Here is a 27527-nt window from a genome sequence, read left to right as displayed (position 1 = left end):
AAAAATCAGCTGGGTGTGGTGGCACTTACCTATAATCCCAGCTACTCGGGAGGCTGAGGCAGGAGAATTGCTTGAGCCTGGCAGGTGGAGGCTGCAGTGAGCAGAGGTTGTGCCACTGTACTCCAGCCTGGGTGACAGTGTGAGACCCGGTATCAAAAAGAAAAAACGTATATATACGTAAATTTAATATAAAAAGTATTAATTTTGGCCAGGCACAATGGCTCATGCCTGTAATCCCAGCACTTTGGGAGGCCAAGGCAGACAGATTACCTGAGGTCAGGAGTTGGAGACCAGCCTGACCAGCATGGAGAAACCCCATCTGTACTAAAAATACAAAATTAGCTGGGCATGGTGGCACATGCCTGTAATCCCAACTAGTCGGGAGGCTGAGACAGGAGAATCGCTTGAACCCGGCAGGTGGAGGTTGCGCTGAGCCGAGATAGCGCCATTGCACTCTAGCCTGGGCAACAAGAGTGAAACTCCATCTCGAAAAAAAAAAAAAGGTATTAATTTTTACAGAGGATCAGCACAATGAGGGACACACTAGCAGAAAGTAAAGACAACTCTAGAGAATATGGAACTAGCAGAGGCCAGGCATTGTGGATCATGCCTGTAATCCCAGCAATTTGGGAAGCCTAGGCAGAAGGATCACTTGAGGCCAGGAGTTGGAGACCAATCAGCGCTAAATAGTGAGACTCAGTGTCTACCAAAAAAAGAAACATTAGCCAGGTGTGGTGGTGGTGCATACCTGTAATTCCAGCTACTTGGGAGTCTGGGGTGGGAGGATCCCTTGAGGCTGGGAAGTCTACACTACAGTGAGCCAAGATTGTGTCACTGCACACCAGCCTGGGCGACAGAGTGAGACCCTGTCTTAGAAAGAAAAAAGAAAAGAAAGTGTTAATCCCCCTATCGGAATCTCCTCTTCTGCTGCCCTCTCTGGAACCTCACTTGTCAGTTCTTCCTCCCACTTTCCTGTATCTTTAACCTATCCCCCACTTTTAGCTCCTTCCCATAATAATTTAAATTACTCAAACTTCTTCTGTTTTAAAAACCTCTCCCTAAACTCAGTGAGAGGTCTCCTGCACACCCATTGAGCCATCTGCTCTCCCTGGTGCCTTCTCTACAGCAGCCTGAGCCATGTCTCTAATCCATGAATCTCATCATGTTACTCCCCCATTTACATCACTTCTCCTTGCCTCAGGGATTAAGTCCAAACTCCTTAACTGCCCCTGCTCTGCCCTGCCTTGCAAGGCAGCCTCACTGCTTGCCCCTCTCCATTTCATCTGCTATGGAGTCCAACTGAGCTTCATCTGCCCCTTGAATGCCCACTCTTTCTCCTCTGGGAGTCTCTGAAGTCGGTGATATCCTCTGCTTATAATATGCTTCCCCTTAAACCTCTAATCTCTTCCTAGCTAGCTTCGACTCCTCTGTCACTTGTCCACTTTGGCATCACCTCCTCATAGAAGACTTCTTTGACTCCCGAGATTGTCAGGAGCATGGCAGGTGAGGTGCTCCTCCCATGAATGGATGGAGATTAGGGAGTGTGTGTTATTCATGCTTAATTCACCAATGCTTATCTGAGTACCTGGCATAAAATAGTTACTGTGGTGGCCAAAGTAATAACCCCCACCGCCACCAATTGCTCATGTCCTATGTTACACAGCACAATTACATAGGAAGGGGGAATTAAGAGTGCAGATAAAATTAATGTTGCTCATCAGCTGACCTTAAAACAAGATTATCCTGGAGTATCTAGGAGAGCCCATGTAATTACAAGCATTCTTTAAAACTGGAAGAGGGAGGCAGAAGGTTAAGAACCAGAGACGGTGGGCACAATGGCTCATGCCTGTAATACCAATACTTTGGGAGGCCAGGGCAGGAAAATCCCTTGAGTGCAGGAGTTCAAGGTCAGCCGTGGCAACATACTGAGGCCCCATCTCTACAAAAAAATAAAAACAAAATTCACTGAGTGTCACGATGCTTACCTGTAGTCCCAGCTCCTGGGAAGGCTGACATGGTAGGATTGCTTGAGCCTGGGAGTTTGAGGCTACAATGAGCCATGATTGTACCACTGAACTCCATCCTAAATGACAGGGCAAGGTCCTGTTTCTAAAGAAAAAAAGGACATTGGAATCAGGGTCCTCTCCATCCTGAGGTGCCTACAAGGCATCTCTCTCTGCAAACGAGTAAACATCACCCTCCAACTCCTTACAGAGTGGAGCAGCAGGAAAACTCCTTCACCTCATTTCTGTACTGCTTGGGAGGCCTGGACAGCCCAATAACCAGCTCCTTGCTGATGAAGCAATCAGGAAATGGCTCGAGTTGAGCTAAGGAGAATTTGGATCCTTCTTTTGGTTCTCAATAGGCAGGGTAGGGGCCAGGCATGGCGGCTCATACCTGTAATCCTTGCACTGTGGGGGGCCAAGGTGAGAGGATTGCTTGAGGCCAGGAGCTCAAGACCAGCCTGGGCAACACAGCAAGACCTGGGTGGCATACACCTGTGGTCTCTACTACTTGGTAGGATGAGGTGGGAGGACTGATCACTTGATCCCAGGAGTTTCAGACTGCAGTGAGCCATGATCACACCACTGCACTTCAGCCTGGGTGACAGAGCCAGACCGTGTCACAAAAAGTTAGAAAGAAAAAAAAGAGAGGGAGAGAGACTATACACAGGCACCACCACGTTTGGCTAATTTTTAAATATTCTGTAGAGACAAGGTCTTGCTAGGTTGCCCAGGCTAGTCTAAAACTCCTGGGCATGGTGGCTCATGCTTGTAATCCCAGCACTTTGGGAGGCTAAGGCAGGCAAATCACCTGAAGTCTGGAGTTCGAGACCAGCCTGGCCAACATGGTGAAACTCTGACTCTACCAAAAATAAAAAAATTAGCTGGGCAGTAGTGGCGTGTACCTCTAGTCTCAGCTACTCGGGTGGCTGAGGCAGGAGAATCACTTGAACCTGGGAGGCGGAGGTTGCAGTGGACCCCATCACTGCACTCCACCCTGGGTGACAGAGCGAGACTCTGTCAAAAACAACAACAACAGCAGCAACAACAACAACAAAAACAAAAACAACAACAACAAAAAAGACTCCTGGCATCAAGACATCTTCCTGTCTTAGCCTCCCAATGCCCTGGGATTATACTGTTTCCTATAATTGAAGACACTTGTTCTTATACTGCTTTAAGGTATAAAGGAAAAAAAAAAAAACAGATAATGGCAAATGTTGGTGAAGGCCAGGCATGGTGGCTCAGCCTGTAAGTCCAGAACTTAGGGAGGCTGAGGTGGGCAGATCACTTGAGGCCAGGAGTATGAGACCAGCCTGGGCAACATGGTAAAATCTCATCACTACAAAAAAATATAAAAATTAGCCAGGCATGGTGGTGTACACCGGTAATTTTCAGCTACTCAGGAGGCTGAGATGAGAGAATCACTTGTGCCTGGGAGGTCAAGGCTGCAGTGAACTGTGATGGCATCATTGCACTGCGGCCTGAGAGACAGAGCAAGCCCCTATCTAGAAAAAAAAAAAATGTCAGTGAAGATGTGGAGGAATTGGAACCCACATACATTACTGGTGGGAACATAAAATCGTGTAACCATTTTGTTTGGGTATTTCTTTTCTTGTCATTTTAATTGGATTTTAAAAACATCAAGACAGGGTTTCACTATCTTGCCCAGGCTGGTCTTGAATTCATGGGCTCAAGCCATCCTCCTAGCTGAGCCTCCTGAGTAGCTGGGATTACAGGTGTGAGCCATTGCACCCAATGGCTTGGGAGCCACTTTAGAAAACAGTCTGGCAGTTTCTCAAAAGGCTAAATGTACAGTCATCCTATAATGCAACAATTTCACTCATAGGCATATATCCCAGAAAAATAAAAATATATGTCCACACAAAAACTTGTACAACAATCTTCATAGCAGCATTATTCATAATGACCAATACATGGAATACATGGAAACAACCCAAATATCCACCAACTGATGAACAGATAAACAAAATGCAGTGTGTACACTCTACCATGGAACACTGCCATAGAAGGAATAAAACATTGATACACACTATGACATAAAGGAACTTTGAAAACACTGTGCTAAGAGGGAAAAAAAGCCACAAAAGATCACATATTGTACAATTCTATTTGTCCAGATTAGTCAAATCTATAGTGACAAAAAAATTAATCAATGGTTGCCTAAGGCTGGGGGTGAAGGTAGGTGGGGAGAGTAGGAGGTAGCGGCTAAGGGGTATGGATTTCCCTACAGGATAATGAAAGGTTCTAAAAGTGACTGTGGTGATCGATGCACAGCTCTGTGAATATGCTAAAACCTACTGAATTGCAGATTTCAATAAATAAATCAATTGAAGGGTATGTGAATCATATATATTCTCCATTTGCCTTGTGATATTTTATTACCTTGTGAAGCATGTGATCTCTGTGACCCACACCCTATTCGTACACTCCCTCCCCTTTTGAAAATCACTAATAAAAACTTGTTGGTTTTGCGGCTTGGGGGGCATCGCGGAACCTGCCGACATGTGATGTCTCCCCTGGACACCCAGCTTTAAAATTTCTCTCTTTTGTACTCTTTCCCTTTATTTCTCAGACTGGCCGACACTCAGGGAAAATAGAAAAGAACCTACATGAAATATCAGGGGTGAATTTCCCCCGATATCACACAGGCTCTTCTCTCACCTGTCTACCTGCTTAACTGCATAGGAGAGGCAATGCATGGTGCTCATGAACAAGTCAAGCATTAAAGTCAGACCAGAATAACATTTGACTCAGTCTTAATATTCAGGTGAGCTTGGGCAAATCGCTCATTAACCCCAAGTCTTCATCATTTTGAGCATATAATGGGGATAACTGTGGCACCCACCTGTTTTTGTGAGGATCAATGAAATATTATGCTTGATGTTATTGTGATCATGATACTGACAAGGGCAGTGATGCATGATAACATCAAAAAATTAGAAACTGTAATGAGGTCTCTTGGGCAAAATTCCATACAAGCAAATGACCGTCTCTCCAAAGCATTCCTGCCACACTTAACTCACCATTCCCTGAACAAAATGTGCCATCTTCATTGTTCAGGTCTATATAGTGCTGGTTTCCCTGCCTGGGCAGCTCATTCCATCCCATCCCAGCCCAATCCCCATCCCTCCACCTCCCCCTTCCCTCCCTACTCTCATATAACTCTTCCTCATCTTACAGGACTTGGCTTCAATGTCACCTTAACTGGAAGCTTCTCTCCCTCTCCAGAAGAGCTTCCCATTGCACTTGATGCATGCACTATTATCTGATCATTTTTGAGTTACGGTCCAAGTCTTTTTGTACCTGAATAACATGTTGCCCAGTCAGTCTCTCTTCCTGGATTCAGAAGTCTTTCATGGTAGGTCCAGCTAGAAATGACAAAAAGACATTCTTAAAAAAAAAAAAAAAAAAAAGAGGGATGACACAGACAGACATCAGCACACAAAAGTTTTAAATGGTATGTGAAAAACAAAATTTAAGGGCTTCTAGGAGAAACGTAGGAGGGAAGGTGTTACTCAGAAATATGACAGAAGGTTAATTTTTATTTTATTTTATTTTTAGAGAAAGGGTCTTGCTCTGTCACCTAGGCTGGACTGCAGTGGTGCAATCACAGTTAACTGCAGCCTCAACCTCCAGGGCTTGAGCAATATTCCCATCTAATTTTTATTTTGTTTACGAAATGCAGTCTTGCTCTTAGCAAAGCTAAAGTGCAATGGTGTGATCATAGCTTACTGCAGCCTCAACCTTCTAGACTAAAGTGATCCTCCAGTCTTAGCCTCCCCAGTAGCTGGGACTACAGGTGTGCACTGCAACATGTAGCTCTTTTTTTTTTTTTAATTTTTAGTAGACACAAAGTGTCGCTATGTTGACCAGGTTGGTGGTGATCTCCTACACTCAGGATGTTCTCCCACCTCAGCCTTCCAAAGTGCTGGGATTACAGGTATGAGCTGCCACACCTGGCTGAGGGGGTTAATTTTTAATTATATAAAGAGCTCAAAGCAAATATTAGAAGGAGCCTAAATGCCTCCAGCAGTTGACTGGTACTGGTAAATTGTGATACATCCATATAATAAAATATTATGCAACCATGAAAAGGATTAAGATAGATCAATAGGTATTGGCACAAATGTCCACAAAATACGAAAATGTGAAGTGATGTTCAATCACCATGTACGTATCTTGAAGGATACGGCCCGTTTTCTCAATAGCAGTTGTTTCCTGAGATAAGATTATGGGTCTAAAGAGTGAAGGACATTCTTCACTTATTTAAAGGTATTTACTATTTTTATAATTTAATAAAAGATTAAACAGATCATTGAATTAGTAAAAGACAAAGTAACTCTATAAATAAATGGAAAAGACACAGATACCCCAGGCATGGTGGCTCATGCTTATAATACCAGTACTTTGGGATGGGGCGTTGGGGGGATCGCTTGAGGCCAGGAGTTCCAGACCAGCCTAAGAAACAAAGCAAGACCTCGTCTCTAGTAAAAATAAAAAAATAAAAATAATTGGCCAGGCATAGTGGCATGTGCCTATAGTCCCAACTACTGAGGTGGAAGGATCACCTGAGCCCAGGAGGTCAAGGCTGCAGTGAGTTGAGACTGTGCCACTACACTCAAGCCTAGGAGACAGAGCGAGACCTCATCTCAAAAAAAAAAAAAGGACAATAAAGAAATAAAGCTAATAAGCTAACATAAGGAAAGATAAAATATGTGACAAATAGGCTGGGCACATGGCTCACAGCTGTAATCAAGCACTTTGGGAGGCCGAGGTGGGTTGATCACAAGGTCAGGAGTTCGAGACCAGCCTGATCAACATGGTGAAACCCCATTTCTACTAAAAATACAAAAATTAGCCGGGCACGGTGGCATGTGCCTGTAATCCCAGCTACTCAGGAGGCTGAGGCAGGAATCGCTTGAACCTGGGACGCAGAGGTTGCAGTGAGCCGAGATCACACCACTGCACTGCAGCCTGGGTGACAGAGTGAGACCCTGTCTCAAGCCACACACACACACACACACACACACACACACACACACACACACACACCCCTAATCTCAGTCTGTCCAGCCTTGACTAATCAAAAGGGCCTTCTGGTTACAGAAGAGGTATGCTCTTCTGTAGGATAGGGAGAGACCAGCAAGCTTGTTCACAGACTTTTCCTCATCCTCTGCTTAGTTTTCCAAGAACCCTCACAGTAGAAATGGAGTCTCTGGGAAAATGACCTAAATCTTTGGGTTATCAGGGGAGAAATATGCCTCCTTTGTCAATTAATAAATGGAATACCTGCCCTAAAATCCAGGGAGTTCTGCTAGAATGAATCACTCCCTAAGACCCTGACCTATGCATGGAACATGAGAAACTGAAGTTTAACTGGGTGCGGTGGATCACACCTGTAATCCCAGCACTTTGGGAGGCTGAGGTGGGCGGATCACCTGAGGTCAAAAGTTCTAGACCAGCCTGGCCAACACGGTGAAACCCCATCTCTACTAAAAATACAAAAATTAGTTGGGCATGATGGTGGACACCTGTAATCCCAGCTACTTGGGAAGCTGAGGCAGGAAAATCGCTGGAACCCGGAAGGAGGAGGTTGCAGTTACTTCTAGAAGAATTTCCATTAGCCCTTTGAAATCCTTCAACACTCATGAAGACCAAAGAGTTTTCACCTAATTTAATCTGATGGGTATGTGACCAGAGTCTTTCTAGGGAATAGAGACTCCCAAACCATTCAGCTGGGAAGTGAGGAGAGAATTTATTACTTAAAATCAAAGGGAAATGAAAAGAGGCCAACATAGAATGTCATTATTCTTTCTTCGTGGGGAATGGATTCCAGAGTCATTCTGTGACCTTTACATGACCTCCTTATTAGCATCTAAAAGCTTCCAGTGTAGGATGCAGCCAGCTACGTTCTCTTCTAATGTAATAAAATTTGCTTCAGCAAATCTTATGCAGAGCCATCTCCAGACTCCAGAAATAACAGGCTATAAATTACTGGATCTCCCATTTGATATAATGAAGTATAAGCACGGTCCTGAATGACTCCTCTACATACTACTCTGGGTGGCTTGAAGAGAATTTGATACAAGAACTGGAGCGAGCGCAAAGCAGAGCTAGATCTAGGATTAATGTGCTTGGGCCCAGCTCCTCACTACTCACCTATGAGTCCAGTTCCAGAACCCAAGTAGAGGGTGGGGAAACAAGGCTCCTGACTTTTTTCCCTAATGTCTGCATCTCTTTCACATTTCTTATCTCCTTGCAAAGAAACTAAACAGGCTCAACTGAAATAACTAAATGATTAAACCCTATACAGAGAATCTCCAAAGACTGATAAAATATCATTCAAGACTGTTACACAGACAACCTTGAGGATGACTTGATGTACCAGTGATCTACAATATTTGGGATCATTCCAAATTCCCGTCAAGGATCTGCCTATATCAACACAGGAGCCAAGGACCAACCATTCAAATGGGCCCTGCTGCCAAGCCTTTTTTTTTTTTTTTTTTACAATGCCATCTCTTCATATTGTTCCATTTAACAAAACTGCAGCCCTTCATCTATCCTTAAGTCCCTTGGCCAATGGTACAGAGCCAGAGTATGCTACTCCCTAGCAGGAAATCAACAGGATGACCTACTAAACACCATTCAGAAGACGCTAAGACCCATGAATTGCAAAAGGAAAGAAAAGACAGAGAATTAGTCAGACAGGTACATGCTGTGCCAAAAATGCACTACAGCCCCCACCCAATTCTGCCTAATCCTAGCTGGGCTGACACCAACCTGATGAGACAGGCCTATAAGATCTCAAACTAAAACAGAAACTCCTGAACTGGGTTCTTTTGAACCCAGGAAGCAGCAGTAAATCATTAAAGAACAGATAGGTTCTTAAGGTGAGGGAGAGTTTCAGATAAATGGAATGCTGGTAGAACACAGGGCCCAAAGGAGCAAAAGTTAACCCAAGCCCAGGTAGAACCTTGTTTACTAGAGTATTAGGCATGGGTTGGGGCAACTATTCTAACCAGAGAAACTGGCTTCAGTGAGGGCAAGTTGGCAATCCAAGGTATAGCATGCATAGGGCTGGCAAAATTCAGGGTGACTGAAGCAAAAGCTTCAGAACCAGAAAGACCACATCTGGGGGTAGAGCACAAAACTCCCAAGAGAGGAATCTTTTAAGAGTGAGGCAGAACTATATAGCAGTTTTAGGAGATCTGTTGGTGCCCAGCAAGAGCTCCTAACGGGCTATATGCAGGGATGCAGGCTGTAGTCTCAGGAGAGTAGGTTCACAAAAGTCATTCAGTCCAAGACCTCAAACTGTGTTCTCTACTAAAAGGAATCAAGGTTCCCTAGAGAAATGGCTGACTCCATGTATGGTGCAGTATATTGATCCTGGAACATCTTGTTTGCCAGAAAGCAAGGAAGCCATCAAAGTCCAAAAGACATCACGTCAAAAAGACATGAAAGTCAACTTGAAGAGATAATTATTAACCTGGATGAGACAATGTAAGCATCCAAAACAATAAAGACTGCAATGGCCTGAAATACATCAAATGCAAACAATAATCTATGAGTTCATAATGGTATTCAGAAAAAAAACTACTGGTCATTAGAGGGAAGGTTACTAGGTCACTAACTTACTACTCTGAAAAGTGACTTAAGATGAGAGGTAGGGTGGAGAATTAGCTATTTATTCAGTTTTTCCTGTACAAACACAAATTTTTAGGGAGATGGAAGCAGATGAAACAAATCTGGAAAAATGGAGGTAACTGCTTAATCTGCGGGTTGGGTGCATGGAGGTTCAACACATTTCTTTTGTGTATATTTGAACCCCTACAAAAAAAGCACAAGACAGAATGTGAGCCAAGCAGCTTAGGGTTTAGGCAAGGCTTCTGCCTACAAGAGACATTAGGATATGAGGGGTAGTTTTAGTCCTGATGGGCTGAGCCAACTGGAGGTATATAGGGAGGTGCTAAATTGCAGAGGTATCATGTTGCCCAGCACTTGATCAAATCCTAGATCCTAGGTCTGCTTGGTAGCATGCTTCCTAGGTAGTAGATCTGAGGCTACGTATAGAACTTCCTTTACAGTCATAATTCGCTCAAAAACTACAAAAGTGCTTGTTCTTGAAAATGGAGTCTGTCTTTGTCCATTTCATGCTTCTATAAAAGAATACCACAGACTGCATAATTTATAAAAAGGAAAAAAGGAAAGAAAAAAGGAAGGAAGGAGGGAAAAAGGGAAGGAGGGAAGGAAAGGAAGGAAGGGAAGGAAGGAAAAGAAGGAAGGGAAAGAGGGAAGGAGGAAGGGAGGGAAGGAGGGAGGGAGAGAGAGAGGGAGGGAGGGGAAGGGAAGAAAAGGGAGGAGAAGGGAAAGGAGGAAGAAAAGGAAAGAAAGAAATTTTATTTCTTAACAGTTCTGGATGTTAGGAAGTCCAAGGTTGAGGGGCCTGCATCTGGTAAGGGTCTTCTTGCTGCATCATCCCACTACAGCAGGCAGAAGGAAAAGAGAGTGCAAGAAAGCAAGAGGGCAAAAGGGGCTGAACTCTGTTTTATAATAAGCCCACTCTGTGATTACTAATCTATTACCACAATAACAACATTAACTCATTCATGAAGGCTATTGTATTAGGCCCCACATCCCAACTGTTGCATTGAGGATTGAGTTTCCAGCACATAAACTTTGGGGGACACATTTAAACCATAGCAGAGCACTTATGTTAATTCAACCAAGAGGAGCTGGGAAAATCAAAGGCATGAGAAAGACAGCAAAAGCTAGCAGAGAGAAATGCACAGGTTAAGGAAAAAAGTCACAATGAATCCTGTAGTGTAGGCTACTTTATCAAAAGCACCTAAAAAAGATCTCATTAACTCCCCCAGCTCACCTCCACCCCCATCTAAAGAGCCACACACAGCACCACCAAAGGCAGCACAATGAGAACAGCATTCTCCTCAACAGACAAGCTGGGAGTATCTAGACACCTGACCTCAATAGCTCCAGAACAGCCCTAAAACAGCTCCTCCCTAACCACCACTCAAGTCACCAGCTTGGAAAGTATTCAGAAAACCCAAATCCTGACACACCACTATGAAACAACTTAAAACAGCAAAGAACAACCCATTTAAACAGCAATGCCAGCTGCTGGGAAAAAAAGGAACAATGAGTAGAGGAGAAACAGATCTCTTGGGGTCCACCAAGACCCAGTCTCTCAGCTTCAGCACTTTCGAATGCAGAATCCATACCCCTCTGGGGCCTGTGGAGCTCCACAAGGCATGTTGTCCTCAAAGATAAATGAGCAGGCAAGCTGGCTAGAAAACCACTAAGGGTATTATTCTTTAAAGAATCTTTATAGGGTCAAAGAAGAATGGGTCTTAACTGGCTATGTGAACTCCCCACAGATTCTGAGGATGATGTCAGTATCCCTTTCCAGATGTGTTTAACACTTTGCAGTCACTTGTATTCCTGCCACTGAGTGCCAGTGCTTTGCTAATTTGAACTGATTCCAGCTCATGCTGACCCCAGCTCCCTGGATGTTACCATTAGCCAAGACTGTCACCCATACTGTACCCTTTCAAAGAGTCCTAAAAACAGCTCTTCGCCTACTCTTCCAAGACAAGTAAAAATGTCTGCCAAAGAAATGGGGAAAAAAGATTCAGAGAGTGAAAACAATTAACATACTAACAAGAGAGCAAAAAGCAAAGGGGGAGGAGAAACTAGGAAGATCATATATGGGCTCACACCTATTTCCAAAGCTGGGCTAATGTCCTTTTGCTTGTGTCTGAATAAGGCACCAATTTTAAGCTGCTAATGAAAAAAAAAAAGAAAAAGAGAAAGAAGCAGGCCCAGGCCGGGCGCAGTGGCTCATGCCTGTAATCCCAGCACTTTGGGAGGCCGAGGCGGGTGGATCACCCAAGGTCAGGAGTTCTAGACCAGCCTGGTCAACATGGTGAAACACCATCTCTACTAAAAATACAAAAAATTAACCAGGCATGGTGGCGCATGCCTGTAAATCCAGCTACTCAGGAGGCTGAGGCAGGAGAATTGCTTGAACCCAGAAGGCAGAGAATGTGGTGACCTGAGATCACACCATTGCCCTCAAGCCAGAGCAATGAGAACAAAATCTGGTAAAAAACAAAACAAAACAAAACCACCATAAAATAACTCAGACATAATTAAATACAACCCTACTGGTGAATGACTAAAGATGAATTACTCATAACAGAGCTAACAGTCCAATAAGAATCCAAGAATCTTACCTTTTAATAACAAAAAAATCCTTTCCTTCGAAAGTAATATCCTCTCAAGGCCAGGAATTCCATTAGAAAGCCTTCCTAAAACACAAAATTCCTGGCCAGGCATGGGTTCACGTCTGTAATCTCAGCACTCTGGGAGGCCGAGGCGGGAAGATCACTTGACGTCAGGAGTTCAAGACTGGTCTGGCCAACATGGTGAAACCCCATCTCCACTAAAAATACAAAAATTAGCCTGGTGTGGTGGTGGGCACCTGTAATCCCAGCGACTTGGGAGGCTAAGGCAGGAGAATTTCCTGAACCCAGGAGGCAGAGGTTGCAGTGACCAGCAAGGTTGCACCATTGCACCCCAGCCTGGGCGATAAGAGCGAAAACTCCATCTCAAAAAAAAAAAAAAAAAAAAAAATTCCTTTGGGAAGGCCTTCTACATAAAAAACTTCAACATGAGACTGGAAAAAAGGGTATGGGATCATCACTGGACCTTTGGCTTTTACAGCTCGAGCTATAAGAACAAAAAGAAAAAGGGATATCATTTAAACACAATATGTAGAAAAGAATAATCATTGAATCTGTACTGGTCTTTAACTTTTACACTTTGATCTTTAATTCTGTTATTGTGATTGAGTCCAAAGAAAAATAGTATGAGTAAAATAAAAAGAACACCAAAAATGCTAATATTCTGTTTACCAAAGTCTGTAGTGAAATATCCCATTAAATCCAAGTGCAGTGACTCACACCCATAATCCCAGCACTTTGGGAGGCTGAGGCGGGTGAATCTCCTGAAGTCAGGAGTTCGAGGCCAGCCTGGCCAACATGGTGAAACCCCAACTCTACTACAAATATAAAAATTAGGCAGGCTTGGTGGCAGAGGCCTGTAATCCCAGCTACTTAGGAGGCCGAGGCAGGGAGAATTGCTTGAACCCAGGAGGTGAGCTTGCCATGAGCTGAGATCATACCACTGCACTCCGGCGTGGGCGACAGAACAAAACTTCAACTTACAAAAAAAAAAAAAAAAAAAAAAACAGCTAGCAGGTGACATTTGCTACAGGGAGACTAGGGATATGATCTTGCTGCAATCCTTCCATTTTAGTAAATCTAAACAGTGTGAATCCATTCTGTTTCGTCCCCACTCCAGAGCCAAAACAAGAAAATCAATTATATTTCTATTTCTTTAAAAACATATCTAACTACAAGATAATATGCATGGTTCCACACTCTAAAAGAAAACTTATGTCCTGCATATCATGGACATTTGATGAATGCTTATTCAGTTGACTGGTGTAGACTTCAATAATAACCTGTTCAATGCACTATGCCAGATGAATCTTGCATCTCAAAAGTAGAACAAATATTGTTCTTTCAGTTTTGTCTACCCATAAATACAATATTTACTAATAAAAAGAAAATGAGTTTATTGTTCTAGAGAGTATGAGAATTTTGACAACATGAATTCTCCTGTCCCAGGACATAATTAATACTTAGAGGCATACTATTTCATGTGGAAGCTACCATTAAATCGATGTTAAGCGTTAATTACTTCACATAATCTTCTAATCTGACTTAAGACTGAAGACGTACCTCACGAAGCTGATTTATCAAGTTGTAAATCTTCACCTGTTGAATTCGTAAGTTCATGTCTGAAAGGTGAGAATAAATACTTAATATTCACTAGGCAATATTCAGCAAAGTAATATCCACTAGTACATATTTAATATTTCATCATGAACTGTGGGTGTAAAGAGAAAAGACAGGCTGGGCACAGTGGCTCACACCTCTAATCCCAGCAGTTTGGGAGGCTGAGGCAGGCAGATCATGAGGTCGGCAGTTCGAGACCAGCCTGGCCAACATGGTAAAACCCCGTCTGTACTAAAAATACAATAACTAGCTGGGCATGGTGGCAGGCATCTGTAATCCCAGCTACTCGGGAGGCTGAGGCAGGAGAACTGCCTGAACCCAGGAGGTGGAGGATGCAGAAACCACGATCATGCCACTGCATTCCAGCCTGGGCAAAAGAGCAAGATTCTGTCTCAATCAATCAACCAATAAAAATATAAGGAGGAAGCATTTAGTGTGTATTTATATGTGTGGTATTATGTGAAGCACTTTACTATCTTATCAAATCTTTGGAACAGATCTTCAGTTCTCATGACCACAGAAGAGGGATACTAAAGCTCAGACAGGAGAAGAGACATGGCCAGCCTGTGTCCCCAGGGCCTATGGTCTTACCACTAGGTTACAGTGTTTCCAGGTATCACATGTTGTGAGGTTTTTGCTTTAAAATGAACCAAAAAAACCCAAAGGCGAAAAAGGCATAAGCTATTAAAAAGTGGGAGAAACACTAAGAGAACCTTAAGCATGTAACTAAAAATATTATGAAAATGTTATTGAATTCATTAGCAAATTTAACGCTAGGTTTTCATTAAGAAGTAGGTTATATTACTCATGATGAAGAAAAATGTTCATTTTAAGTATATTAACATAAATACCATCAATATGGTTTATCTTGTTTAAATGTTCACTTAAAGCAATTCAGTTAAAATTCTGCATATCATACAATTTTATAGTTTGCTAGTAGGTTACAAGTAAATAGTCATCCAAATAAAAACATCATGTGTTTTCCACTGGTTGTTGCTCTTTTTAGGTGAGCATTTGATGTATACCAACAGAGAGAGGATAATAACAAATCACTAATTTCTTTCAACATTATATAAAGGTGGCTTCAGGATAGAATAGCATAAGGGCAATGATGAATTTGAAATCTAACATCAATTCAGTGATGCATCAAGATAAAAGTAGAGACAATAGGGGCACCTTGGTGAGTACTGAACATTTTATTTATTTATTTATTTTGAGATGGAATTTTGCTCTTTTTGCCCAGGCTAGAGTGCAATGGTGCAACCTCGGCTAACCGCAACCTCTACCTCCTGGGTTCAAGCGATTCTCCTGCCTTGGCCTCCCAAACAGCTGGGATTACAGACATGCGCCACCACGCCCGTCTAATTTTGTATTTTTAGTAGAGACGGGGTTTCTCCATGTTGGTCAGGCTGGTCTCGAACTCCCGACCTAGATATCTGCCTGCCTTGGCCTCCCAAAGTGCTGGGATTACAGGTGTGAGCCACCGCGCCCAGATGAATTCCAAATTTAACAAAGCAGACTAAGAGAAACAATTCATTTAAAAAAATAATATTTGGCCAGGCATGGCGGCTCACACCTGCAATCCCAGCACTTTGAGAGGCTGAGGTGAGTGGATCAGGAGGTCAGCAGTTCAAGAACAGCCTAGCCAAGATCACGAAACCCCCGTCTCTACTAAAAATACAAAAATCAGCCAGGAGTGGTGGCTGGCACCTGTAATCCCAGCTGCTCGGGAGGCTGAGGCAGAGAACTGCTTGAACCCAGGAGGCAGAGGTTGCAGTGAGCCGAGATCGTGCCACTGCACTCCAGCCTGGGCGACACAGTGAGTCTCCATCTCAAAAATAAATAAATAAATAATTCAATGAAATCCCTAAGATCCAGGACTTTGTAATAAATATGTAAATAAATTTCCAATCTCCATACTGAAAGTTTAAAAGAAATGCTAACTAATAATTAAAGAAATACAACTTTTCCTCAGCTTTGCACCAATCTAGAAACAAAGTGTGTAGACACTATAGAGCACCTTACAAGGAGAAACGTGTAAGGATGGCATGACTCGCCGGCAGCCCTGGGCTTGTCCACGGTACCCCCATGATGAACAGTAACTCCGTTGTGTAAACGCCCATGAACATAAGATTACAGGACTTTTCCAGTTTAGACATACCATACTTTCTTTCAGACAATTCTTCAATTTGTTTACGTAGATCAGCGATACGATTATTCCATTTCTCTGAAAATCGAACAAAAGTTGATTCTCAATAATACATCCCTATGTCAGAGCAGCGCTAACATATAATGACTTATTTCATATATTTTACATTCTAACAGTCCATATCATTTTACTGCTTTCAAAAAAAAATTTCCCTTTTTTGGTGGTTCTTAGAATTGGTTTAATGGGAGACTATTAGAGAAGCTGAAAAGCAGGAGGGCAGAAAAGTTCAATCAAATTAGACATAATAACAGGGAGGTCACAACAAGGAGGTCTCCAGGGGTCTTTTAGCAAACTTCCTAAAACATGTCTCAGCTGTGTGAAATAAGACTTTACAGCAGCCGGGTGCAGTGGTGCAGGCCTGTAATCCCAGCACAAGCTGAGGAGTGCAGGCCACCTCCACAGCCAGGAAACAGATTCTCCCACAGAGCCTCAGAAGCCACCGACCCTGCTCCCACCTTGACTCAGTAGGACTTACTGTAGAATTCTGGCCTTCAGACCTGTAAGGGAATACATTTTGGTTGTTTTAAGTCACTAAGTGTGTGGTAATTTGTTGCAGCAGCCACAGGAAACTAGTATTGTAGTGAAGCCTCAAAACCCCCCTGAAGGGGCTGGGCTCAGTGGCTCATGCCTGTAATCCCAGCACTTTGGGAGGCCGAGGTGGGTGGATCACTGGAGGTCAGGAGTTCGAGACCAGCCTGGCCAACATGGTGAAATGCCATCTATACAAAAAATACAAAAATTAGCCGGGCATGGTGGCACATGCCTGTAATCTCAGCTACTCAGGAGGCTGAGACAGGAGAATTGTTTGAACTCAGGGGGGCGGAGGTTGCAGTGAACTGAGATTCCACTACTGCACTCCAGCCTGGGTGACAGAGCGGTGCTCCATCTCAAAAACAAAACAAAACAAAAAAACCCCACCTGAAGGTTTCCAGTTCTGCCAGCAGTCTCCCACCCAACCCCTAGAAGCAGACATTCCATTGCTGTGGGCCATGGACAGGCAGAAGGAAGCGCCTCCTCATGACAGAGGCCTACCCAGGAGAAACCCAAGGGAAGGCACTGCCGGGCTGGCCCCTCTCTGCCAAGGCCATATTCTTTTTTTTTTTTGAGGCCTAGTTTCACTCTGTCTCCCAGACTGGAGTGCAGGGACACAATCTCGGCTCACTTCGACCTCTGCCTCCTCAGTTCAAGTGATTCTCCTGCCTCAGCCTCCTGAGTAGCTGGGATTACAGGAGTGTAGCACGCCTAGCTAATTTTTGTATTTCTAGTAGAGATGGGGTTTTGCCATGTTGCCCAGGCTGGACTCGAACTCCTTGCCTCAAGTAGTCCACCTGTCTGAGCCCCGCAAAGTGCTGGGATTACAGGAGTGAGCCACTGCACCCAGCATTTGCCAAGACCTTTGATGGCAGGCTTTTTCCAGGTGATCAGTCCTTGTCTGGTCTGGCTCTGCCCCACTCTCCTTCTCACCTAGTTGGAATCCCTAGCTACTTTTCAGTACAGGAGTATGTGTACCCCAATCCCAGCTTGGTTCAGATCTGCATTTAACTCATGGAACCTGGCTGCTCCCCAGGTCCTGAAGAAAAAAGGGGTCTCTCTGTGGGTATGATAAAGGATGGGCCTGTCCCCAGGACCCTGTGAGAGGGAAGCACAATGTCCCACCAGGTTGGCAGGGCTGGGGAAGGGAGTGTTATGGTAGCCCCAAGAAAAAAAAAGGGCAGCAGAGGGAGCAGGACAGTGCTCACATGGAACTCTTGCCACTGCCTGAGTGAGGGGAGGGAGGAGTGCACGCCAGTGACATCAGGGGGCAGAGAGGTGCAGTTCCAGGGCGGCTTTCCCCCTCACTTCCTGCCATGTTGCTCTGATCGCCTCCAGGTGAGCCTGCCCACTTTGTGCCCAGGAGCCTGTAGAGAACCACAGCTCCCCACGGTTATGGCCCCAGGAGTGGGGCAGAGCAGGGAGGAGTCCTGGACAGAGGAGAAGCAGGGGCAGGAGGGAGTGGGCCTCAAACTCCAGGAGTGGGCCCTTCTCATGGGTCCTGCTTTCTGGCTTCTCCTTCCTTACCCCTGGGCTGATCACTCAGGGAAGAACTGAGACAAAGTTTCTCACCCTCAGGCCCAAGGGGTTTAATTACTGGGCCCTTAGGGAGGTGTGAGTCCCCTGCAAGGATGCAAGGCTTTGTTTTGTTTTGTTTTTTGAGACAGAGTTTCGCTCCTGTCGCCCAGGCTGGAGTGCAGTGGCGTGATCTCACCACACTACAACCTGCGCCTCCCGGGTTCAAGTGATTCTCCTGCCTCAGCCTCCGGAGTAGCTGGGATTTCAGGTGGCTGCCACCACACCTGGCTAATTTTTTGTATTTTTAGTAGAGACAGGGTTTCGTCTTGTTGGGCAGGCTGGTCTTGAACTCCTGACCTCAGGTGATCCGAATGGCTCTGCCTCCCAAAGTTCTGGGATTACATGAGCCACTGTGCTTGGCCACAATGAAAGGTTTTGTGTGGAGAGCATGTACATGCCTTTCTGGGAAAACAGTCCACAGCTCTTATTCTCAGCAGACTTCACGGTCAAAAAAGTTTAGAACTCTGGCTACAGAGCTGTGGAAGCAGCTAGGTGAGGGGCCTGCCAAGGGCACTCTGGGCACTACCTGGGCACTCTCGAGCCCATCATCCCCTAGGCAGGCTGCACTGCTTGGTATTTGCAGAGCTGAGGGGGTGGGGCATGTGGGGACTGTGAAATCGCCCTGAGATGACCCACAGTCCTCAGCTGGGAAGTGAGTGGTGCATCTCCTGCAGCGTCCTCCATCCCTAGAGCCATGGGGCCAGGAGAACCGGCCCTTGCAGCAAGTGAAAAGCCTATTATTGACTCCCTCCCTAGCCATGTAGACAATGAACCAAGACACTCATATCAGGTAAATGCCTTGGTCTCTGTCACCGAGGTGACCAGTAGGCATTCCCAGATACAGTGAAGGTCCTCACACCAAGATATGCACCCGGCCACCTGAGGAAAGAGAGAGGACTATCTGAGGGGATGGGGCTGAGCTGGGTGTGGAGTGGTCCTTGTGGGTCTTGGTGAGTGGGAGGGGGAGCAGCATAAGCCAGGCCTCGAGGCAGAAGGACAACCAGGAGACAGCCTGGAAAAAGTGCTGGACCCACAAGGGCTCAAGGCTGGCCAGAGGGGAGGTGGGATAGGCTGCAAAGTCCTGAGGTCTGAAGATTGGCCCTGGCAGGAAGAAACCAGGTAAGGTGGGGTGTTACCTACACCCTCGGGGCCAGATGCAGGCCAGAGCCAGCCAATTACCAGGCCCTTAGGGAGGTGTGAGCCCCTTGAAATGATGCAAGGTTTTTTGTTTTTGTTTTGGAGACGGAGTTTCGCTCTTGTCGCACAGGCTGGCACCTTTGCCCAGAGCAGGCACCAAGATTTCTGGCTCTGGGTGTGACCTCAGTCTGGGGAAAAGCCCCAGCCCCCACCAGGACCACCTACCCCCTAGACTACTTCAGGTGCTGAGCCCAAGCCAGGGGCAGGAAGCTAAACTGATGCCTAGGGTAATCCCAACAAAGTCCCTGGTTCCCCGCAGCTATGGGGCTGACGGGGAATTACAGCCCAAACCCCAGATGCTGGCTCTCAAACTAACACTGAGCCCTCAGTGCCCACAGGGAGATACAATCAGCACACTTTCCAGATGGGGAAATGGGCTCAGAGAAGTGCAACAGCCTTGCCCAATGCCCCAGACCACGGCTCCAGGCCCAGAGGGTTCTTTTGTCACTGTGTCCAGAGGGCAGCAGCTGCTGCGATGTACCCACCTGAGCCTGGCAGCTTTCTCCAACTTTGGAAGCCCAGGAGCATGGCCCCTGTCTACAGATGCACCTGGCATGAGGCGTGCCCAGAGGGACAGAGGCAGATGAGTTTCGTCTCCTCCACTGGATTGTGAGGGCCTAGAAGGAGACAAGGGTCTGCTTGAGAAGGCAGTGAATAGTGAGCAACCTGAGGCAGTGCCCCTCTGGATGGATCCACAGTGCCTGGATGGAACCTGGCTCAGACACAGCTCAGTTCTGCAGGTCCCTGAGGCATGGAGAGTTCACAGCTACGAAGTGTAGGAGTCGGGATTCAAAGCCAACGGCATGACTCCAAAGTCCCTGCCCTAGCCCCTGGACCACCCTTGCAGGCCCATCAGATGCCCAGGCCAGCAGCACAGCCGGCCAAGACCAGGGAAACTTCAGAGCACCCCCAGGTATTCCAGAGCCTCAGAGCACCCCCAGGTATTCCAACCTAATCCTGGTACCCCTGCCTCTCACCACCCTTCTTCCTGCTTTAACCTCAACCCCTACACAAAGCCTGGGCCACTTAATGTGGCATCAAACAGATGCCTCAATAAATCAGAGTGTAATCTTGAAAAAAAAATAAGACTTAACAGATACACAATTGCACGTTAGAATGCCAAAGACCATAAACATATAACAACTTAAAGTACATATAAATTCAATATATATCCAATCATTGTGACTATGACACAGTAGAATATTAAAATACTATTTTCAAAATGTATACAAGCTTAATGTTCTATGTATTCAAACTATTTATTCAAAATACAAATCATCAACATAATTTGCCACTAATATTCAGTCCCTTCACAGGACACATGATTCACTGGGAGTTAATAAATTAGCAGCCGGCAGGCAGTGACACACGGCAAAAATGAAAACCAAGAGGTGAAATAGTTCTGAAATAAAGGTTTTAAAGCTAACAGAAATCACTGAATTACTAAGTTATTAGCACTAATTTTGAGCCGACTAACTAATTAATATGAGATGATACAATGTCCTATACTTTGGTAAATACAGACTATGTTTAAACAATGTCTGTAACGTGACTTTCAAAATGCTCCTGGCTTTACAAAGATGTGACTAAGACGTAGCAATACATGCTAAACAATTTCCCCCTGCAGAGCATGTGGTAACTTTCATCAGTCACACTGAGAATCCAGAAGAGAAAGGAAAAGGTCATGGATTTTGCTAAGAACTTACCAGAGTTGAACTCCCTCATTTTCCGTTCCCCAGCATTGGCGGGTTCTGGGACTGGTGGCTGTGGTGGCTCGTTGGTCTTTGTCTCTCAGAAGATGGGGAATAATCATCATCTTGAAAAAGAAAAAATGGTCATTACTGAAGGAACCATCTTAGGTTACAGCCACCTCTGGGTCAATTCCCAACATTGAAAAGCTGAGCAGGGCTTTAAAGCTATCTTATTAATAATTATTTCTGTATTGCAAACTTCAGCATACTTTTTTCTAGTTACATTTGAAATGTTATTCTTTTGGGATGTGCTCAAGTGAATACTGCTTTTTCCTCTGTCTTGCTTCATTACTTTTTAGTTTGCTTCATTTGAATCATCATTGTAAGTCTCCCCTTCTCCTCAAATAACTTTCAAATCGCTGCCAAGAACTATGTTCTATTTTAAGGCTTTTGAGAAAAAACTTTCAATGAAGATAGCCACCTAAAGTTATACAAATATAGAAGAAACAGGATAAAATAAAGCTTAGGTTGGAAAAAATATTTAAGATTATACAAAATTCAAGCACAAACAAGGGAAGCTGAGTAACTGTATGTTCAAATACTTTTAACAAGTGCAAAACATGTAGGCTTAAAGAAATAGAGCTGGCCAGGCATGGTGGTTCACGCCTGTAACTCCAACACTTTGGGAGGCCGAGGCAGGCAGATAACTTGAGGTCAGGAATTCGAGACCAGCCTGGCCAACACAGTGAAACCCCCTCTCTACTAAAAATACAAAAATTAGGCCAGGAGCGATGGCTCATGCCTGTGATCCCAGCACTTTGAGAGGCCGAGGCGGGTAGATCACCTGAGGTCAGGAGTTTGAGACCAGCCTAACCAACATAGAGAAACCCTATCTCTACTAAAAATACAACATTAGCCGGGTGTGGTGGCACATGCCTGTAATCCCAGCTACTTGGGAGGCTGAGGCAGAAGAATCCCTTGAACCCGAAAGGCAAAGATTGTGGTGAGCCGAGATTGTGCCATTGCACTCCAGCCTGGGCAACAACAGCGAAACTCCATCTCAAAAACAAAAAAGAAAAAATTAGCCAGGCGTGGTGGCACACGCCTGTAATCACAGCTACTTGGGAGGCTGAGGCAGGAGAATCGCTTGAACCCAGGAGGCTGAAGTTGCGGTGAGCCGAGACTGCACCATTGCACTCCAGCCTGGGTAACAGAGCAAGACCCTGTCTCAAAAAAAAAAAAAAAAAAAAAAAGAGAGAGAGAGAGAAAGAAAGAGGGCCACATTATTTATGAAACAGATACTGTTAACTCAGTCACCAGAAAGTCTGTGTATAAATGAGCAGTGAGATATTCAAGCACAGCACACACACACTTCTCAGGACAGCTGTCGTGAGAGTCCACGCTCGTTTCCTTCTGGATACATCAGCAACTCACTCTGCTATGATCCTGCAATACATCTCATGTTAGAATTAGAGACATCTGGGCCAGGAACAGTGGCTGACGCCTGTAATCCTAACACTTTGGGAAGCCGAGGCAGGCAGATCACCTAAGGTCAGGAGTTCGAGACCAGCCTGGCCAACATGGTGAAATGCTGTCTCTACCAAAAATACAAAAAATTAGCTGGGCATGGAGGCGCGCGCCTGTAATCCCAGCTACTCGGGAACCTGAGGCAGGAGAATCACTTGAACCCGGGAGGTGGAGGTTGCAGTGAGCCGAGATCGTGCCACTGCACTCTGCCATGGGTGACAGAGCAAGGCTCTGTCAAATAAAAATAAAAAAATAAAAAAAAAAAACACAAAAAGAAAAAGAAAAAGAAAAAAGAATTAGAGACATCTGGATCAAATCAGCTGCCAGTCTCGCAAAGTGTCGGGTAACATCCTATTAAGATTGCTGCTTACACATCATCTATAAAATACTGAAAATATCATTTTAAGAAATCTTTTTTTTGAGACAGAGTTTTGCTCTTGTTGCCCAGGCTGGAGTGCAATGGTGCGATCTCAGCTCACTGCAACCTCTGCCCCCTGGGTTCAAGCAATTCTCCTTCCTCAGCCTCCTGAGTAGCTGGGATTACAGGCATGCACCACCACGCCTGGCTAATTTTGTATTTTCAGTAGAGACAGGGTTTCTCCATATTGGTCAGGCTGGTCTCGAACTCCTGACCTCAGGTGATTCACTGACCTTGGCCTCCCAAAGTGCTGGGATTACAGGTGTGAGCCACCATGCCTAGCCAAGAAACCCTTATTTGAAAACAAGCCAGGTGCGGTGGCTCATGACTATAATCCCAGCACTTTGGGAAGCCAAGGCGGGTGGATCACTTGACGTCAGTAGTTTGAGACCAGCCTGGGCAACATGTTGTAACCCCATCTCTACTAAAAATATATTTAAAAAATTAGCTGGGTATGGTGCTGGGCACCTGTAATCCCAGCTTCTCAGGAGGCTGAGGCAGGAGAATCACTTGAACCTGGGAGGTGGAGGTTGCAGTGAGTGGAGATCATGCCACTGCACTCCAGCCTGGGTAACAATAGAAAGACTCCATCTCAAAAACAAAACAAAACAAAACAAAACAAAAATCACTAAAAAAAAAGACTCCATTTCAAAAACAAAACTAAAACCAAAAACACAACACAAATGTAGTATACAAATGAAAATAATTACTGTGTTAAACACAGTTTCATAGAAAATAAAAGACCAATCAAATACAATAAGCTGCGTTTTTAGATGGGTATGTTATTCCTCTTTTACAGCTAAAGAAACGGGCTCAGAGAATGTTATTTGATTGCACCGTGTTGCATCTCTGGACAGTGCAGCTGAGATCAGACTGTGTGTGTAACTCCACTAGCCTACCAGGGTGCCTCTCATAAAGGTAAGAAATGTAAATTTGGCCTAATATACAAAGTTGCCAGGGCAGCACTGGGTCAATTCTACATACAATACTTCTATGTTCATCAAGGGAAACCTTAAGGGAAAGTGAAAATGCTTCTAGAAGGCGACTGGACACCAGCGCCTTTGCTTGTTGCCTTTGGGCTCTTCTTCTAAGGCCAACAGTGACCTGAAATTATTGACTGACTTTTCCAATCAGGTGGACAAAATGGTACCAAGGTCGCCAACATCAGACAAATTCACTTGAGGGCCTTATCTGTGTGCTTTGAAAGACAAAACTGCTTTTGTAAAGGATACTTTACAAAAACATAATCACATTAATAACTAATAACACTGTAAAATGCTGACGTGTTGAATGCTACTTTAGAAAAACATGTTCAAATCTAGGGAAAAAATTTGATATAAAACTACGTATCAATTATCTAGCTAGCTAGCTAGCTATCTAGAGACATGCTTTCATTCTATTGCTCAGGATGGGAAGCAGTGGGATTACCATAGCTCACTGCAGCCTTGAGCTCCTGGCCTCAAGTGATCCTCCTGCCTCAGCCTCCTAACTAGCTAGGGCCACAGGTGGACACAGTTACGCCTGGGTTTTTGTTTGTTTGTTTTGTAGAGACAGGGTTTCACTACATTGCCCAGGCTGGTGTCAAACTTCGGAGTCTCGCTGTGTCGCCCAGGCTGGGGTGCAGTAGTGAGATCTTGGCCCAATGCAACCTCCGCCTCCCCGGTTCAAGTAATTCTCCTTTACCAGCCTCCCAAGTAGCTGGGACTACAGGCATGCGCCACCATGCCCGGCTAATTTTTGTATTTTTTGTAGAGACTGGGTTTCACCATGGCCAGGCTTGTCTCCAACTCCTGACCTCAGGTGATCCACCCACCTCGGCCTCCCAAAGTGTTGGGATTCCAGGCGTCAGCCACTGAGCCTGGCGGAGCACTTTCTTATGTTATTAAGTAGCCTAACCCAGGTGGGGCGCGGTCCCTCACGCCTGTAATCCCGACAACTCTGATGGCCAAGGTGAGAAGATCGCTTCAACTCAGGAGTTCGAAACTGGCCTGGGCAACATAGCGAGGCCCTCCCACGATCTCTAGAAAAAATAGGAAAATTAGGCCAGGTGCGCACCGCGCCCGGCTAATTTTTGTATCTTTTGTAGAGACGGGGTTTCGTCATGTTGCCCAGGCTGGTCTCGAACTCCTGAGCCCAAGCCATCCATCCTCCCGCCTCGGCCTCCCAAAGTGCTGGGATTACAGTAGGGCCCAGCCAGCCTCATGTTTTATTTAGTAGTCCCTCCCTGTTGCACACTTGGATAGTTTTTTAATTTTTTTAGACAGGGTTTACCTCAATCTCGCAGGCTGGAATGCTGTGGTGGGATCATAGCTCACTGGAGCCTTGAACCTTTGGGTTCAAGTAGCTGGGGGTCTGAGGTAGGACTACAGAGATGGGGTTGCGCCATGTTGCTAGGCTGCTCTTGGCCTGAAGGGTCCTCTCGCCTCCGCCACGCCAGACATAGTTTTCTATTTTTGACCAACATAAACACTGCGCTGGGTCTGAATTTTTCAGCTACCCTTCTTCAGCCGGCAACACACAGGACCTGGCGGGGAGGTCGCTGTTATTAGTCCCCACTCTGACGAGAAGAGTGCCCAGCTCCAGGCACTGTAGCGCCCCAATGACGTAGCCGAACACCCGCTCCTGTGGCGTCGCGGAAGGCCCACCTCTACGTTGTCGGCGAAGACGCGCCCTTGTGACGTCACGGAAGGCGCGCTCTTGTGACTTCGCAGGGGACCGCCACTCACGCGGAGCCAATCGGAACTCGCGGCGGGGTTGCTGGGTCTTCCAGGATCGCGCATGAGCGGACGTTGGCTACGGGTGGCCGGGCGGGATGTAACCGGCTGCTGACCTGGCAGTTGTGTGTCCCCAGGCTTCGGCCCGGCCGCCGCCGCACATAAACTGCGAGGAGGAGCTTTACGACTTCCCGGTCTTCGGGGCCGGGCGCAGCAAGGGCCAGACTCTGCGCTAGCAGGCGCTGCGCGCCAACCGGCCGGCCCCTGTCGCAGAAGGTGCAACCGATCGCACTGTCGCGCAGAAGCTCCTCAATGGCCAGCGCCAGCTGCAGCCCCGGCCGCCCACTCGCCTCACCTGAGCCTGGGTACGTGCGCTCCACAACACCTCCACCAGCCAGGGCCCGGGGACTCCCGGTAGCGTCCCCGGCTACCTGGCGCCGTTCATCCTGGGCAGGGTCGGCCCCCTCTGAGGCTGCCCGGCATGAGGGAGCTGCACCCCTGAGCTTGACGTCTGAAGGCCCTTTGTAATAGCATTAAGTCTTTGAAACTTTGTAGCGGGGTAGAAGGGGCTAGGAAACGAAGAAAACATCTTTTTAAAAACATAAGCGATCGGCTGGGCGAGGTGGCCCAGGCCTGTAATCCCAGCACTTTGGGAGGTCGAGGCGGGTGGATCACGAGGTCAGGAGTTCAAGACCAGCCTGGCCAGCATGGTTTCACTGAAACCCGGTCTCTACTAAAAACACAAAAATTAGTCGGGCCTGGTGGCGGGTGCCTGTAATCCCAGCTACTCGGGAGGCTGAGGCAGAGAATTGTTTGAACCCGGGATGCGGAGGTTGCAGTGAGCTGAGATCGCGCCACTGCACTCCAGCCTGGGCAACAGACCACGACTCCGTCTAAACAAACAAATATATGTGTGTATATACATGCGATCGAGCCCGGGAGGTTGAGATTACAGTGAGCTGAGATTATATAAGCGATCGAGCACGGGAGGTTGAGGTTACAGTGAGCTGAGATTGCGCCATTGCACTCCAGCCCGTGTAACAGAGGGAGACTCTGTCTCTAAAAAATTATATGCAAGTGAGAGCTTTTCTTCCAGCCCTCATGCTCAGACTGAAGAAAGTAATTGGGCCAGGCCCGGTGGCTCACGCCCCTAATCCCAGCATTTTGGGAGGCAGAGGCGGAAGCGGGTGGATTGCTTGAGCTCAGGAGTTCCAGACTAGTTTGGGCAACATGGTGAAACCCTGTCTCTACAAAAATACAAAAAATTAGTTGGGCATGGTGGCATGAACTTGTAGTCTCCGCTACTTGCGAGGCTGAGGCGGGAGGATCGCTCAGCTGCAGCCTCGACCTCTTGGGGCAATCCATTTCAGCCTCCCAAAGTGCTGAGATTACAGGAATGAGCCATCGTGCCTGGCTTTACACTATATTTTAATACTTTTTTTGAAAATGGAAACTTTTACAGGCAATTCACTTCCTTCAAACTAATGATAAGGAAGTGATGCTGTTCTGTTCTGTTTTGTTTTTTGTTTTTGTGTTTTTTTTTTCTTTTTTGAGATGGGGTCTTTGCCCAGGTTGGAGTGAGGTGGTGCAAACAAGGCTCACTGCAGCCTTGACCTTCGGGCTCAAGGAATCCTTCCCTGTCAGCCTCCCCGGTAGCTAGGACTACAGGTGCATGCTACCACGCTTGGCTAATTCTTTTTTTGAAATGGAGTCTCACTCTGTCTCCCAGGCTGGAGTGCAGTGGTGCAATCTC

The 27527-nt window shown here is 45.9% G+C and overlaps 1 protein-coding gene and 1 long non-coding RNA gene across 8 annotated transcripts in view; one reads left to right on the top strand and one right to left on the bottom strand.

The window, feature by feature from the left end:
* LOC109025131 (putative uncharacterized protein FLJ46235) overlaps positions 1-25722 on the bottom strand; it is a 36734-nt gene extending 11012 nt beyond the window's left edge. For all 5 annotated transcript variants that reach the window (XM_055347814.1, XM_055347812.1, XM_055347815.1 and 2 more), the window contains exons 1-9: positions 25332-25722; positions 21131-21240; positions 19910-20041; positions 16071-16136; positions 13853-13911; positions 12281-12776; positions 5331-5395; positions 1986-2109; positions 749-870 (exon numbers count right to left, since the gene is read on the bottom strand). The gene's annotated coding sequence lies outside the window, so the exon portion shown is untranslated. The remainder of the gene's footprint in view (positions 1-748; positions 871-1985; positions 2110-5330; positions 5396-12280; positions 12777-13852; positions 13912-16070; positions 16137-19909; positions 20042-21130; positions 21241-25331) is intronic.
* Positions 25723-25749: 27 nt separating this feature from the next.
* The window catches only part of LOC101126300 (uncharacterized), a 45252-nt gene continuing 43474 nt past the window's right edge, over positions 25750-27527 (top strand). Inside the window, exon 1 of one of the 3 annotated variants that reach the window (XR_010134674.1) lies at positions 25750-26139. This is a non-coding gene — a long non-coding RNA (uncharacterized lncRNA). The remainder of the gene's footprint in view (positions 26140-27527) is intronic. The other 2 variants (XR_008667534.2, XR_004071004.3) reach the window with 2 other exon arrangements.

Source organism: Gorilla gorilla, chromosome 6 (assembly GCF_029281585.2).
Source record: "Gorilla gorilla gorilla isolate KB3781 chromosome 6, NHGRI_mGorGor1-v2.1_pri, whole genome shotgun sequence".
Taxonomy (NCBI): Eukaryota; Metazoa; Chordata; class Mammalia; order Primates; family Hominidae; genus Gorilla; species Gorilla gorilla.
The sequence above is the reverse complement of the archived record's forward strand: the minus strand, read 5'-3'. Positions and strand labels throughout refer to the sequence as shown.